The 15,336-nt window shown below is 41.6% G+C and overlaps 1 protein-coding gene across 2 annotated transcripts in view; it reads left to right on the top strand.

Annotated features, from left to right (window-relative positions):
- insc (INSC spindle orientation adaptor protein) overlaps window positions 1–15,336 on the top strand; it is a 55,142-nt gene that overhangs the window by 1,466 nt on the left and 38,340 nt on the right. The window contains exon 1 of one of the 2 annotated variants that reach the window (XM_039670283.2): window positions 6,511–7,103. The exons of the other annotated variant lie outside the window; for it this stretch is intronic. The gene's annotated coding sequence lies outside the window, so the exon portion shown is untranslated. Of the gene's footprint in view, window positions 1–6,510; window positions 7,104–15,336 lie in introns of those variants that run through there. 2 annotated transcript variants of the gene reach the window in all.

Here is a 15,336-nt window from a genome sequence, read left to right as displayed (position 1 = left end):
ACAAAGGCCTGTCCAGACCTTACAACTGAATCCGACCAGTCGAGCAGCTGATGCAACTAGCACAGTCAAGAACAACTTCTATGTGGATGACTTGTTGAAAGCAGTGGACACAGATGGCCATGCCATTAGACTTTGTAAAGAGCTGAAACTACTCTGTGCAACTGGAGGCTTTAAGTTGACCAAATGGATTAGTAACAATAGAGCTGTCTTGGTCTCCATTTCCAGAGCCTGAGAGGGCCAAGAACATCAAGAATCTCGACCTTGACATAGAATATTTGCCAGTTGAACGAGCGCTGGGGGTGCAGTGGGATGTAAAGGAAGACACTTTCACATTCCAAGTGACCATAAAGGAGTGTCCATGCACCAGACGTGGGATTCTGTCCATGGTCAGTTCTATATATGACCCACTTGGATTCCTTGCACCTCTCATCTTTCCGGCAAAACACATCTTGCAAGAGTTATGTAAGCAGAACATTGGATGGGATGAAGAATTGCCAGAGGTACATGCACAAGCCTGGAAGCAATGGTGGCAAGATCTTCCAAGAGTAAGGGAGTTCAAGGTCAACCGATGTCTTGTACCAAACAACTTTGGAGATGTCAAAACAGCACAGATGCACCACTTCTGCGATGCAAGTGACCTTGGGTATGGAATGGTTACCTATCTTAGGCTTACTAGCAGCAACAAGGTCCACGTCGCCTTTATAATGGGAAAGGCCCGAGTTGCTCCCTTAAAACTGATGACCACACCACGAATGGAGCTCACTGCTGCAGTTTTGGCTGTACGAATGGACAAGATGCTATCTGAGGAGTTGCAAATGGAATTGGAAAGGTCTCTGTTTTGGACAGATAGCATGACTGTTCTAAGGTACATCCGGAATGAAAGCAGAAGATTCCTAACCTTCGTGGCAAACCGTGTTGATGTAATCAAAAGTGCGACAGATGTCTTCAATGGAAGTATATAGGCACAAAACTCAATCCCGCTGATTACGCCTCCCGGGGACTACATGTCAACACATTCTTGAAACGAACAACATGGATCAATGGCCCAGATTTTCTGAAGGAACCATCTCATTGCTGGCCAGAGCATCCATCTGAACCCATTCTCCTTCAAGATGACCCTGAATTAAGGAAAAGAGTTGTCGCTGTCAATGTTGCTGTGAAGGGAAGTTGTAACGCCACTACTTACCTCATGAATTATTTCTCAACTTGGATGAAGCTCAAGAAAGCTGTGGCATGGTTCCTGAGGTTCAAGTCTGTTCTGTTGAAGTTAGTCAAGAACGGCAAGAAAGATCTGAACAGACATATCATGACCTGTTTGCAGAAAGGCATGCAAAATGTAAACAGAAACAGCTCCATCTACAGGTTAGATCCTTTTCTGACCAATGGCATCTTAAGGGTTGGTGGGCGTCTGAGCAAAATGGCAATGCCCACTGAGCAGAAACACCCTGCTCTTCTCCCGAAGGACCATCACGTTTCCAAACTCTTACTTCAGCACATCCATCAAGAAGTTGGAAACAGTGGAAGAAATGTCATTCTCTCCAAACTCAGACAAAAATATTGGATTCCTTGCGCCAACACTCTGGCCAGAAAGGTAGTTTATGGATGCACCAGGTGCAGAAGAGTCAAGTTAAGTGCAGGTGAACAGAAAATGGCAGATTTGCCAGTTGACAGATTCACTCCTGACCTTCCGCCCTTCACGTGTGTAGGGGCTGATTATTTTGGGCCATTAGAGGTAAAACGAGGCCGCAACATTGTAAAGCGGTACGGTGTGATTTTTACATGTCTTACCAGCCGTGCTATACATTTGGAGGTTGCACATTCACTTGACACGGACTCTTGCATTCATGCATTCAGACGTTTCATTGCCAGAAGAGGACCAGTTTCTGAGTTACGGTCAGATAATGGAACAAACTTTTTTTCAACTGAAAAGGAACTAAAAGAGTCTTTGAAATCTTGGAACATGCAACAAATTGAAAAAAGTCTGCTCCAAAAGGCAGTAAAATGCACATTTAACCCTCCCCGTGGTGCCTATTACGGAGGGATATGGGAGAGGTTGATTTGCATGGTCAAAACGACATTAAGGTCAGTCACCATCCAGCAGTATCTTGATGATGAAGGCCTTCAGACCGTAATGTGTGAGGTTGAGGCCATTCTTAATAGCTGTCCACTCACGACTGTTTCTGATGACCCAAATGACCTGGAGCCATTGACACCTAATCATATACTGCAACTTAAGGTGCAGCCTGTTCTACCTCCAGGTTTGTTTGTGAAAGAAGATCTTTACACCAGGCATCGTTGGAGACAGGTCCAGTACATTGCCGACTTATTTTGGAAACGCTGGCTCCGAGGGTACCTCCTTCTCCTGCAAACACGGCAAAAATGGTCTCGTGTCAGACGCAACTTCTGTCCAGGAGACGTCGTGCAAGTAGCCGACAGCACAGCGCCAAGAGGATCATGGATGCTGTCTAGAATAACTGAAACCTTCCCTGATTCCAAAGGCTTGGTCCGCAGCGTACGGCTTCAAACTAAAACAAGTCAGCTGGAAAGACCTATCAGCAAGATCTGCTGGCTAGTAGAAGGCCAACAATCTAAAGCTGAGTGAGACTTGAATGAACTTGCGCACGTGCACACACTGTCAGACACTGAATCTTTGCACTCATTTATTCTTGTGAATAATTCATAATGAGTTTAAGGAAATAATATATAGCTCCTTGGAAAATTACATTTAGTTAATTATAGCTTGCCTTCTGCAATAGCTATAAGGGGCCGGCTATGTAGGAGCTATTTTGAGTTTAGTTTCATCTAAATTGTTGTTCTATTGGAGCTCTGGAATTTTTTGTTAGATTTAGGATCTTTTATTTTGTAGGGACTTTTATTTTGACAGTTGGTGAGAATGTTTGAATAAAAAGATGGCCGCCTCTCACTTTTTGAAAACTCAAGAAAAGAAAAAGGAAGCTTTAGGAACGTACAAGCATACAGTTCTTTACTTGCTATCGAAACTATATTGAATCAATTAAACCCTACGTGGATATGAGTTTGACATTCAAGTTGTGCCTTTTAGCACCCCCTTTTTTTTTAAACAACTACCAATTGTTTGTTGGATTACTGGAATCTATCCTGTCTGATACTACCTGCCCGCTGCCTGCCTTGCTCGGTTTATCAACCAACTACCTGCTGGAATTCCATCTGATCCATCAAAAAAGGTACAATTCAAGTTTATTTGCGTTGGATAGCTTGTTAAAGAAGTAAGTGATTGTGTGATTGTGATTGTGAAAAACTGTAATAAAATATTATTTTCTCCATGTTTCGAATGTTTATTTTCTTACAAAATACTAAAGCGGAACCACGGATCAAAACTAAAGGACTCTTTTCTGATGATATTCACTTTTTGTTTATCATATTGGAGATAAACATCAACATATTCATTTCACCTCAACCCTCTGGAGTCTAAGGTGTTTTTGGGGTCCTTGAGATGTTCTTACATGCCCTGACATTTGTGCTTTGTTCAGTTGCTTATAAACATATTAATGGCACAGGTGAATTACACTATATTTAGCACAAACCAGGGCTACCATAATATGTGAGCAACATGTCTCACATGTTTGTATTTTTGAGAGAATATTGTTTACGCGTTGTTAAGAAAAAAATAAATATTAAAGGCACACTATGCAGGAATTCCATCTTTGTCAATCAGCGACCCCTAGAGTTGTTCTGGAGTACTTGTGTTTAACGTTACTGTCATAAATACCACTCATGCAGAGCCTCTCTACACTCACGGCCTGATACCCCTTCGAAGCTGTTATATCAAGGTACAAATCTTGAGTAGTGTGCCTTTTAATAAGAGATGTGTTTTTGAACTCAACCTGAGCGCTCGTGTCCGCTGCGAGCAGTGTCATAGACACTCAGTTGGGCTTTCACTCGTTGACGTGAGCTAAAAAGCAGCACTGGATGCAACAGTGATGCTGACCTGGCGATCTTGTTGATGGACTAGTAAGTACATTTTCTAAGTTTATGTGCATTTTATTTTGTGATTTCACCGGAATGAATAGAGAGTCTCCACAACGTCGATAGATTGAAGAGCACGTCTGAGTGAAGACTATACGCGCGCCGCCACAGGAGACACTATGCATCCATGACACTGATAGCAGCGCCTGGTTCCTCACGCGGTCCGATTCTCTTTTCCTAGTCTCTTCCGACCGCGTTTTCTTTCCTTTTTTATCATTGAGTATCGCGTCTGAAATGCGTGCAAGTGTCTTCATGCTTCATATGTTGTTGTTGATGTGTGTGATGTCGTTGCCGTAAAGCATGTCGTGATTCTCGCCAGACTCAAACTTGCATTGCTGGTTTTTCCAGCGGCGTCCCAACCAGCTTTACTACCAGGATGATTCGCCCTACTATGAGTTTGTTTACCACCGAAATGATATTATATTATCTATTATACTACTAGTATTTATTGTACTATTATATTAAGGTACAATTCTTGCATAGTGTGCCTTTAAAGTTTCTAAAATAAGGCCACAAAACACATACTAAATATGTGTCCACAAGACTTTTGACCAATGGATGTTGTCGCCTAGAGATTTTGCTTCCAAATGATCTGAAAATCATCCTGCCTAATCATTCACATAAGACAATAGATGTTTTTGTAAGACACTTGCTGTAAGTTTTGGAAATGTATCCTCTCCCCAAATTTGTCATTAATAAAAGTAGTCTATTTTACAGTAAAAAGTTTGTAACAAAAACTAGTCAATGAAATTAAGTCTTCCTTATTTCATCTGTAACATAGGCATATCGTTGCAATCTCATGAAAGTGCATATGTATCGCACAAATTTAAAAAAAAAACTCGTAAAACTCGTAAAAAAATAGTTTACGCGTGCATGTTACGCACTTTATGGCGTGTAATCACACACACTCCACACACCTAATCCTACCCAAGGGGTTTACAGTGCATATCATTTGCACGCAAAAACTATTTTTTGGATGGTACGAGAAATTTAATTTGTGCTATAGATGCACACTTTCATGAGATCGTGTTGTTTTTATGACATATTAGGGCATATAAATGTTCATTTACAGTTTAAGTTGCTTATACAAAGACATTTTATTTCAACATATTTCAGTCGAGTTTTATTCATCTAAGTATAGTAATATAGTTTGGTAAAAGCTGTTAATTCATTCACACACAGTAAGCGTTTCACATTTAAACAGTCTTTTGGCGGTTTACATAGGCTATTCCAGATCGCCATTACAACAAAGCACTTAGTGGCGCTTGATCCGTCGCTCCTCGAAATGAATTAAAACCAGCACTTGATGAATCCCAGGATTATTCCTTACAGCCTCACAAGACGACGTAAAGTAGCCTTCTGTAATCTGATTAATCTTGCGGTGTTTTCTCGAGGCGGTGTGGGGATGTTGACACGTTTGCATGGATCGCCTCAGATCATTTGCGTTTGAATAGCGCGCTCTCCATGGGCGTGATCACATTAAAAGAGCTGATATGAGAACAACTGACATCTCTCTCTTTTCATATAGATTACATAAACAGAGAATGTTTGTTTTTGGTATGAATTAGACTTAAATGATTATAAAGATATATTGCTCATGCCTGGGTGAATAGTATTCACTGAGTTTTGTTTAAGTTTAGAGACGTGCTCCAGAAAAAAAGTCCACGGAGGCGGAGAGGCAGAAAGCACACTCTGTTTATTTCTACTTTATTTCTTAGTCTATTTTACTGCTATGTGAAAAAAGAGGGAACCCAAGAGGGTTCAAAACACATCAGTAGAGAGAGATCTTAGATGAAGTCTAGCATCGTCCTCAGTTCACAACTGCTCACACAATACCTATTTTTAAATCAAAGTTTAAATGGTTTTGATTTCATCTGGCTTATAATTCATGAGTTAAACCTTTTTATGCTTTGTTGGTCAACGTCAGTTGTTTTTTAATTGTGCTTTATAAATACATTGAAATGAAAGCACAGGCTGCTTTGTTCACTTCTGTTCTTGTGCTTCATTTACTGGAGAACATCATACAACCCCAAATTATAGGCATTATTTCAAAGAAATCATTTTCCACGAGTTGTTTTTACGGTCCGTCGGGATGAACTCGGCGCTGGAGACTGAACTCTTGCGGTGTCCTCCTCTGAGACGCCCGTACTCGCAGTAGTGAACAGCTGTTAGTCATTTACTCACTGCTGAACACAAAGCCTGCGAGCTCCTTCATCACGGGGTCACGGCTCTTCTTCCAGACAGAAAACTTTCAGGATCCAGTTCTGAACCAGTTCCAGGGAAATGGACTGTGCGTTCCTCAGCACGTCTTTTGTTTTCATAGGCTTTTTTCTACCTTCCATGGCTGATTTTTCCACCGAGTAGAAATCAGATCCCCTGAACGTCTACTGGTAAAAGTCTAGGAATAACCCGACCCAGACGGCTCCTCCCAAAATCTGAGATTTAAAGGGAAAAGCCAGTCTCCTGTCACAGAAAGCTGTTTTTCCTTCTCTCCCATGGCTCCGGCTCTCTGTTTCCCCGGCCTCTCGTTCCTCCCCTCTCCACATCTGGATTCCAGGCCCACATTTATTTATGCGACTGCAGTTGTTTTTCAGGGAGTTTAAAGTGCTGGTGTTGGCAGCTGTGCTGATCTGATGAGGTCTGCAATTACAGCTCTCCATCGGGCCACTGATTACATGTGTGCCCACAGAATGTGCTGAGGAGAAGCCCAGACAGGAACAGAAATAGCCGTTCGCGTCGGCTTGGAGCGCGGCCCAGCTAGCAGAGAGACTGACTGACTGACTGACGGAGAGATGTGGCTCTGCTCACTGCAGGCTCCACACACACACACACACACACACACAGTGTAAGGGCTGCTCCTCCAGCTGTTTAAAGGGTCGCCAGCATCATCAGCGCACGGACACATGGGTAAATCATTAGCCTGAGATGTGGCAGAGCGGTGGACCAGGAGCTGTGGGTCTCTGAATCCTCTCGTCTTGAGGCGATCGTGCTCGACACACGCTGTCGGACGGACGGCCTCATAAATCAGGCAACTTTCCAAGGCGTAAACTCTCAAAACTCTTCTTTTTGAAATCGGACATTGCATTATCATGGAGACGGTACTGTAAATCTTTTCTCAATTTTTGTGATCCATGGTTAAACATATGACTTTGACTTTTAACAACTTTAGAGTCTAAATTATTTTGTCAAATGTAAAATAAAATGTGTTTAGTTTAGTGCTTTGACTCTAGCCGTAATCTGAGTGTTTCTTTAGTAGAGTTGATGAACTGCAGTCAGTGTGATCAGCAAAAGGGCGGCGCAGAACAGGTTAACTGCAGGTTACGGTGTGTTTTAGCACTAATAACAGTGTTTAGTGAGCACAGATGAGCGAGGGACACTCAGGGATTCGGTTACTGCCCTGAAAGACTCTTTGTTCGGCCCAGGCAGGGTCGCCGTCAGCAGTTTCTCTAAACACAAAGTCAGTTCCTCTTTTGCGGCTTGCAAAACGTCTTCATAAGCAGTTCTGAAGCTGCCGCTCTGTGTTTGACAGAGTAAGAGTCCTGAGAGGTCTGCGTTTAGAAACTGGTTCAGGAGGCCGGAGAGAGCAGCGAGACTTCATCAGCTCGTGTGTGTGTGTGTGTGGAGAGAGTTCAAGCTTAGCTGGGCTCATTCTTAATGTGTGGGTATTAAAGGGTTATTTCTCCCAAAAGCATCTGTCATTAAGTACTCTCCCTCAAGTCTTTCCAAACCCGTAAGACTTTCCTTCATCTTCAGGACACAAATGAAGATATTTTTGATGAAATCTGAGCACTACCACTAACTACCACTTTCAAGGCCCAGATCATGATGTGACTCCAGTGGTTTAAAGGGATCGTTCACGCAGAAATCTAAATTCGAGTTGTTCCAAACCTGTATTATTTTATTTGTGCTGCTGAACACAGAGGAAGATTTGGAAGAATGTTTTTACAACAAGCCTATCTCTCCCCCCATTGACTACCAAAGTTGGGGATAAAATACTACAGTAATAGTCTGCTAATACAGGTTTGGAAATTGAGTTCTTTGTGTGCAAAAAAACATCATTTACCACTTTATTTACAAAAATATGAATCTCTTCAATAGTGCACGTTGTGTTGACATGAGAGCATACATTGTTGTGTAAATGCACGCTGGAGATTCTTCATATTTTGTAAATAAAAAGATTTTTTGTGCAAACAGCACTTATGTCGCTTCAAAAAACGGAAGCCTACAGAAAGGCCGACGGCGCACACATGCGCATCACGTGTTCATTTTGAATATATATGTGCGCAGGTGTCTAGTCCTTCTTCAAAAATCAACCCTCAACAAACTACTTTTCTGGTCTTAGATATGTATAATACAGAAATTTGTCGTGTCTGCATAGCCACGCAAACTGGAATTATCCCGACAACGTTTTTATCTGTACAGGGGTAAAGGGAAGGAGGCCTTCACAGGGGAGAGACTAGTGACACTTCAGGACTGCATGTCGTCGTGTCCAGCCGCAGGTCCTTCATCAGATCTGGATACGGCCTGGATCCGGCGGACTATGGTTAAACCTCGGGATAAACAGAGACTAATATTAGTGTAGATGCCATCCTTCTTATGATGTAATGAGTACATACGATTTATGGGAAGTGTTCCCGGTTCCAGCTAAAATATTTTGATATTCTAGGTATTATAAAACTGGCCGGAGTTTTGAGATCGCGATAGACGTGAAGGACTATAATGCGTTAAGAGCTCTCTCAAGTACTGCGGAGCTAAACCATTTAGTGCTTCGCAAGTAATCAGCATTATTTTAAAATGTATACGATGTTTAATAGGCAGCCAATGCAGGGTTGACAGAAGCGGGCTAATATGGTCATACTTCCTGGTTCTGGTAAGAACTCGAGCGACTGCGTTTTGGACTAGCTGGAGTTTGTTTATTAAGCGTGCAGGGCAACCACCCAGTAGAGCATTACAGTAATCTAGCCTTGAGCTCATGAACGCATTAACTAACTGTTCTGGATTTTTAATTGAGAGCATGTGACATAATTTAGACATAATTTTAAGATGGAAGAATGTAGTTTTACAGACACGTGACTTTCAAATGAGAGATTGGTATCAAAGAGCACACCCAGGTTCCTAACCAACGACGAAGACTCAACAGAGCAGCCATCAAGTGTTAGACAGTATTCTAGGTTATTACCTGTGGAAGTTTTTTTGTCCAATAATTATAATCTCTGTTTTTTCAGAATTTAGTTGTAGGAAATTACTAGTCATCCAGTTTTTTATATCAGCAATGCATTCTGTTAATTTTGTGAATTGGTAAGTTTAATTTGGTTTTGAAGAAATATACAGCCGAGTATCATCAGCATAACAGTGAAAGCTAATTCCATGTTTCCTAATGATATCTCCTAATGGTGTGAATAGCAGCAATCCTAGTACTGAGCCTTGTGGTACGCCATACTGAACTTGTGATCGATAAGACATCTCTTCATTTACTGCTACAAACTGATAACGGTCAGATAAGTATGATTTAAACCATGCTGATGCATTTCCACTAATGTAATTTTCAAATCTATTTTATTTATATTTATTCTATTTAAAAGAATGTTGCGGTCAATTGTGTCAAATGCAGCACTAAGATTAAGTAACACTAATAGAGAGATACAACCACGATCCGATGATAAGAGAAAATCATTTGTGACTCTAATGAGAGCTGTCTCGGTACTATGGTACGCTCTAAATCCTGACTGAAAATCCTTGCAGATATCATTTCTTTCAAGAACGGAATAAAGTGGTGAGGATACTGCTTTTTCCAGTATCTTTGACAAAAAAGGCAGATTCGAGATTGGCCTGTAATTGTATTCTGCCGGATAAAGTTGAGATTTTTTTTAACAAGTGGTTTAATCATAGCCAGCTAAAAAGTTTCTGGTACGTATCCTAATGACAAAGATGAATTAATTATGTTTAGAGCAGGATCTATGATCTCAATAGTTTCAATAGTTTAGTCGGTATATGATCTAACATACATGTTGTCGATTTAGATTATTTAACAAGTTTAATAAATTCATCCTCTTATAGCAATGAATGAATCAAACTTTTCGTCAGTGTGACTACAATGCACTCCTTGATGTGATACTGTAGTAGACGGTTGTATAGTTAATAATTTTATCCCTGATATTATCAATCTTATAAGTGAAGAAACTCATAAAATCGTTACTGCAGTGTTGCTTGGAAACTTCTGGCCTTAAAGCTTTATTTTTCATTAGTTTAGCCACTGTTTCAAATAAATACCTCACGGATTGTTAATTTTCTTCGAATAGGTTTGAAAAATAAGCAGACCTAACAGTTTTTAAGGCATCTCTGTATGCAGTCATGCTCTCTTTCCATGAAATGCGAAATACCTCTCATTTAGTTTTCTTCCAGTTTCGCTCCATTTTTCTGGCTGCTCTCTTAAGGGCCCGAGTGTGTGTGTGTGTGTGTGTGTGTGAGTGTGTGCTCGTTGTACAACAGTGTTGGAATATTTTCTTTAATAACACATTAAGTGCAGTGGAGCAACTGTGTCTAAAGTGAGGGAAAAGAGAGAGTTAAAAGTTTCTGTTGCAATATCAAGTTTATCTAAGCTATCCGGGATGCTGAGATGATGAAACTGATCAAGAAGATTATTAATAAAGCAATCTTTAGAGGCAGAAGTGATAGGTCTAACATATTTGTAACACGTAGTCACAGTGTCGGGTGTATGTTTCCTGGTGTCCACTAGAGGTCCTCCTTCCCCACGGTGTCATTCACTTTTGGAACTACATTCCCCACAATCCTTGTCTGTGCCCATCACTATTCATTGCACTCAGCTGTTCCCCATCATGATTGCCATGTTCTGTGTACAAATACCCTGCCTCTTTAGTGTTTGTTACGGAGTCCTTGTTTAATATCTCCACACTTCCGTTTATGTATCTGCCTGATTTTTGTTTGTTTCGTCTGTTGTTGGATTGCCTTATTTGGATTTTTGACCCCTGCCTGGATGACTATGATTTTGGATTTCCCTCATAATTAAACATACTGCATTTGGATCTTTTGCTTCCCGTGTGTGGTTATGTGATAGAAGGACTCTGTCAAAACCAAGATCCAGTAGTATGTTTTTTGATATCTTTTCCCCAGCCACCGTCTGCCCATTCAGAGACTGTTCACGTCCCGTCTGCCCATTCAGAGACTGTTCACGTCTCGTCTGCCCAGTCAGAGACTGTTCAAGCTTAAAAGCGGAATCGACACTCGACGGTGTGTCTAAATCAGGAACGAACAGCTGTTGGCCCATTTCCACTGGTATTTTGTTATTCTCTATCAAAGGCAGCAGTTTTAATCACAGGTCGTCTTCATTGCAGGAACATGAAGTGAATGACTGATCGCTTCGACTTCTATCCCGGTTTCCTCCTGCTGTTCTTGGCAGTGAAAAGAGACTCTCATGGATGTGTAAGAGTATTTATCTAGCAGAGATCCACCAGAGTGCATCACAAGCTTTGTGTTTGAGTGCAGTGTTTATGATCATGTCAGTATGGGGCGCCTGGGGATAATGGGCTTGGTCCCTGTGGGGATGAAGCTGTTCTCACCTGGAGGTGAGGAGCGCAGTCGTGTTTGGGCAGGTGTGTTTGGGCAGGTGTGTTTGGCTATCACCGGCTGATGAAGCTGTTCTCACCTGGAGGTGAAGAGCCCGGTCATGTTTGGCTATCACTGGCAGCTGGAGATCATAAATCGAACCCTTCGGCATGTGTGTGAAGGACGTCCCACAGGGAGTCTTCAAGTCCTCTAATCAGCCTCTCTACTGGAGTGTGTCGGCATGCCCTGTGGCTTCACACACACTCTTCACACACATCCTCAAACAACACACAGAGACAGGTTGCAGTGATCCAACTCCCTTTAGGACAAACAAAGAGATCCAAAGATGACTATTTTAATGGAAACACACACACACACACACACACACTTTGGTGTCTTCATACAGAAGGTACATAAATATCCTCAATGATATTGATTCATTAAGAAGTAGTGTTGTACAAAAGCATAGTAAAACAGCTTCAGTAATATAGATTGAACACAGTGTGTCTGTCAGTGCTTTTGCTCTGTTCAGGTGGAAGGTCTAGCAGGGTTTCTCCTCAATGAAGATGCAGAGCAAACTATCTCCTGTAGACATTCAGTACCTTTCTTTCGGGATAAGCAAGCATTCACTGGCATGGTATTTTTAGTGATATGAATATATAAATGAAATGGCATATAAATGAACATTGAATGATATTATGACTGTGTGTGTGTTAGGGAAGGTTATGTTATCATGGCAGCAGTGAGTGATGATGTGCATCTGAGAGTCTAGTTACACTTCATTCATTATTAAGCGGCTCAAGGTGTTTAGGCTCCTGCCTCCCGTCTGCTGGGAGTCTCACCGCTCCACCGGACATGAGCGTCTCTAACGCTGGAAGATGTTCGCTGAGCTCCTGAAGACGTTAGCAGTGACGTTAGCTTTGATATTAGCTGTGACATTAGCTGCTGACAGAAACCTCCTCCTGTCATATGAGCCTATGGACGTTAGCAGCTTTTAGTCAGTTTGTAAGGTAAGACACATTATTTCTGTCTGTCTGTATCTGTTCCACTGTATACATCCCTCTGTCCATCTCTGTGAAGATGAGGAACATGTTTGACACTGTATTTTAAATGGCAGAGAGATTATGGGCTGTATTGTGTTTTTTTTAGACCGATGCAATGATGGAGAGTAGGCTATTACTGGAGTGGTGTGTGTGTGTGTGTGTGTGTGTGTGTGTGTTGTATAGTCTAGAGGGAGGGTCTCTGTGAAGCGTAACCTGACTCAGACATCTGTCATCTTCACGAGGAGAGTCTTCAGTGTGCATCGGCCTCATGACAGTTGTTGTTGTTGAGGACTTAGATGGAAGCTACTCTTTACTCTGAATAATCCTGCTTTTGTTGGGGTGAGGTCAGTAGGTGGACTTTAATTCAGTGTCTACTGTCATCATGCATTTTATCAAGTCAAGTCACCTTCATTTATACAGCACTTTTAACTATCTAGATTGTTTCAAAGCAACTTTACAGTGATAATGGCAGACCACAGTAACACACTGTTTCAGCTTTATGGCAGCTCTAGAATAAAGTTACTGTCTATCTAAAGTTAGTTTTGATTGATTCACTTCCATTGTAAAAATCATTAGTTATTAACTTAGGGGCTGCTAACACGACACCGTTCTAACAGAAAACAGAAACTTTTTATGTGTTCTGGCCGTTCATTTGCATAAAGCAGTGTTTGGTGCGTGAGAGCGCTAACTTTTGAAACCGGTTCCAAGGTGAAAGTTGAGAAACGTTATGATCTCTGTGTAAACTTTAAAAACGTGAATCTGTGTAAACGCTGACGGCGTGTTTAGTCTATTAGTCTATCGGTGTGCGCATTTGAATATACATGTGCGCAGGCGTGTAGTTTTTCTATACAAATTGACATCGTCAAATGACTTGATCATTTGTTGCTCATTACAGAAACTCTAATTTAGCATATCCCAACCATTTTATTACTATTCTGATGAACATTTGTTCAGAGATAGGCTTTAAACCTCATTTAAATACAGCCCTGAGTTAAGGCATCTAAAATATATATCTTTAAAATGGTAAACATGTAACTACATAAATATATTTTGTGTTTTGTAATGTTTTAGATGTTGTCAGCACATGTAGCGTGTGAATACCCAGATATAAGGCCTGAGAGCAGAGGATCATGGGTCAGTGTTCAGATTTATCACGACACACCCACGCTTTCTTCTCAGTATTTGCTGTTTGGTCCTGTCAATGGCGATTGAGCTCATGCACTCATGAACAAATAACACAAGTGTTTATATTGGTGATTAGTAATGATGGATGCAGGGATTATGTAACACTGGGAGTGAGCCGTAAGACACAGACACAGACGTATAGCGCAGTTACACACACACACACACACACACACGCTTTTATATAATGTTAATCTTTAAACTATTTTCGCATACTTTAAGCATCCATGAATACTGCAGGGAGACGGAGGGCTCGGGCAGATGACCACTGGACCGCTTCGACAGTCACGGTCAGCCTGTCTCTTGTAGCGGCGGACTGCCCGCTGGAGGTGTGTGTGTGTGTGTGTGTGAGCTAGGATCCACGTCTCCTCACTGTGTCATAACAGTGGACATCTTTAACCTGCACGACTGTCATTCCCGCTGACTTTCGTGTATTACTCTTGTTGCTCAGATATTTCTCAAATGCTCTTTCCCATAATCGCGGTCATATAGTCCATGCACTCAAATGATCTACTTTCTAGACACACTTTACTCCTTGCATATCCAGTAAAAAGTTATTTTATATTTTAAAATATATTCTGCAGTGCTTTAGCTATGCTGCTCAACAGAATCCACATATACCTTATCCCGTTCTCTTGACCCTGAATTGCCTTATTGTGCTGTAATTTGTAATTTGTAATTTGCACTCCTGTGTTCTGTGGACTTATTGTGTAACTATATGTAGTCTTGCTCATGTGTTCGCCTTATCTTGGCCAGGTCGCCATTGTAAATGAATGGAATCTGATATCGTGACAGTATTCTGGTTTACCAAAGCCCTGTTCATCTCTATTGTCTCTTGTTTATCTGGTTTATCATCTATGCTTTCTTGCTGTCTCTGGTGGAAAAAATATGCTAAGTTTACTTGGAGCGGGACTAATTCAGTATGCTTAATCAAGAGTGTTAATGATTAGTTAACTTGATATGGCCAGCAGCCGTATCACCCTGTAGCCCAAGACTGGTTGCCCACTGAAGCTAAGCAGGGCTGAGTCTGGTTAGTGCCTGGATGGGAGACCTTCTGAGAAAGCCAGGTTGCTGCTGGAAGAGGTGTTTGGCCCCGTTTGCATGATGGGAAAACGCAGATAATTCTCCGCGTTTTGCCCTCTCATTTACACGAAAACGCCGTTTTTATCACAGAAAATGATTATTTCTAAAAACTCCGGCCAAAGTGGAGATTTCTGAAAACGCCGGTTATGTGTTGTCGTGTGAACTGGGAGAAATAGCGTTTTAGGTTCTCTCTTGTCGATTCTGAGGATTCTGATTGGCTTGCATGGCTTTATCCTTAACCCCTACACTGCCGCCAATAGGTTTGGTCTAGTTATGATGGCGCTCGACGGCGTATTTATGCGGGTGTGTGAACGATGTTATTTTTGAAACTGGAGAGGGGGAAAATATTCGTTTTGCTAAATACCCGGCTTTGTGTAAATATGGCTTAAGTGAGGGCGCTCACCCTGGGGTCGGTGTGGGTCCTAACGCCCCAGTATACATACAGTCGGCAACGCGTCAT

The sequence above is a fragment of the Pimephales promelas genome, chromosome 25, assembly GCF_988280905.1.
Source record: "Pimephales promelas chromosome 25, fPimPro1.hap1.1, whole genome shotgun sequence".
NCBI classification, from domain to species: domain Eukaryota; kingdom Metazoa; phylum Chordata; class Actinopteri; order Cypriniformes; family Leuciscidae; genus Pimephales; species Pimephales promelas.
This window is presented reverse-complemented; position numbering and strand designations above follow the sequence as displayed.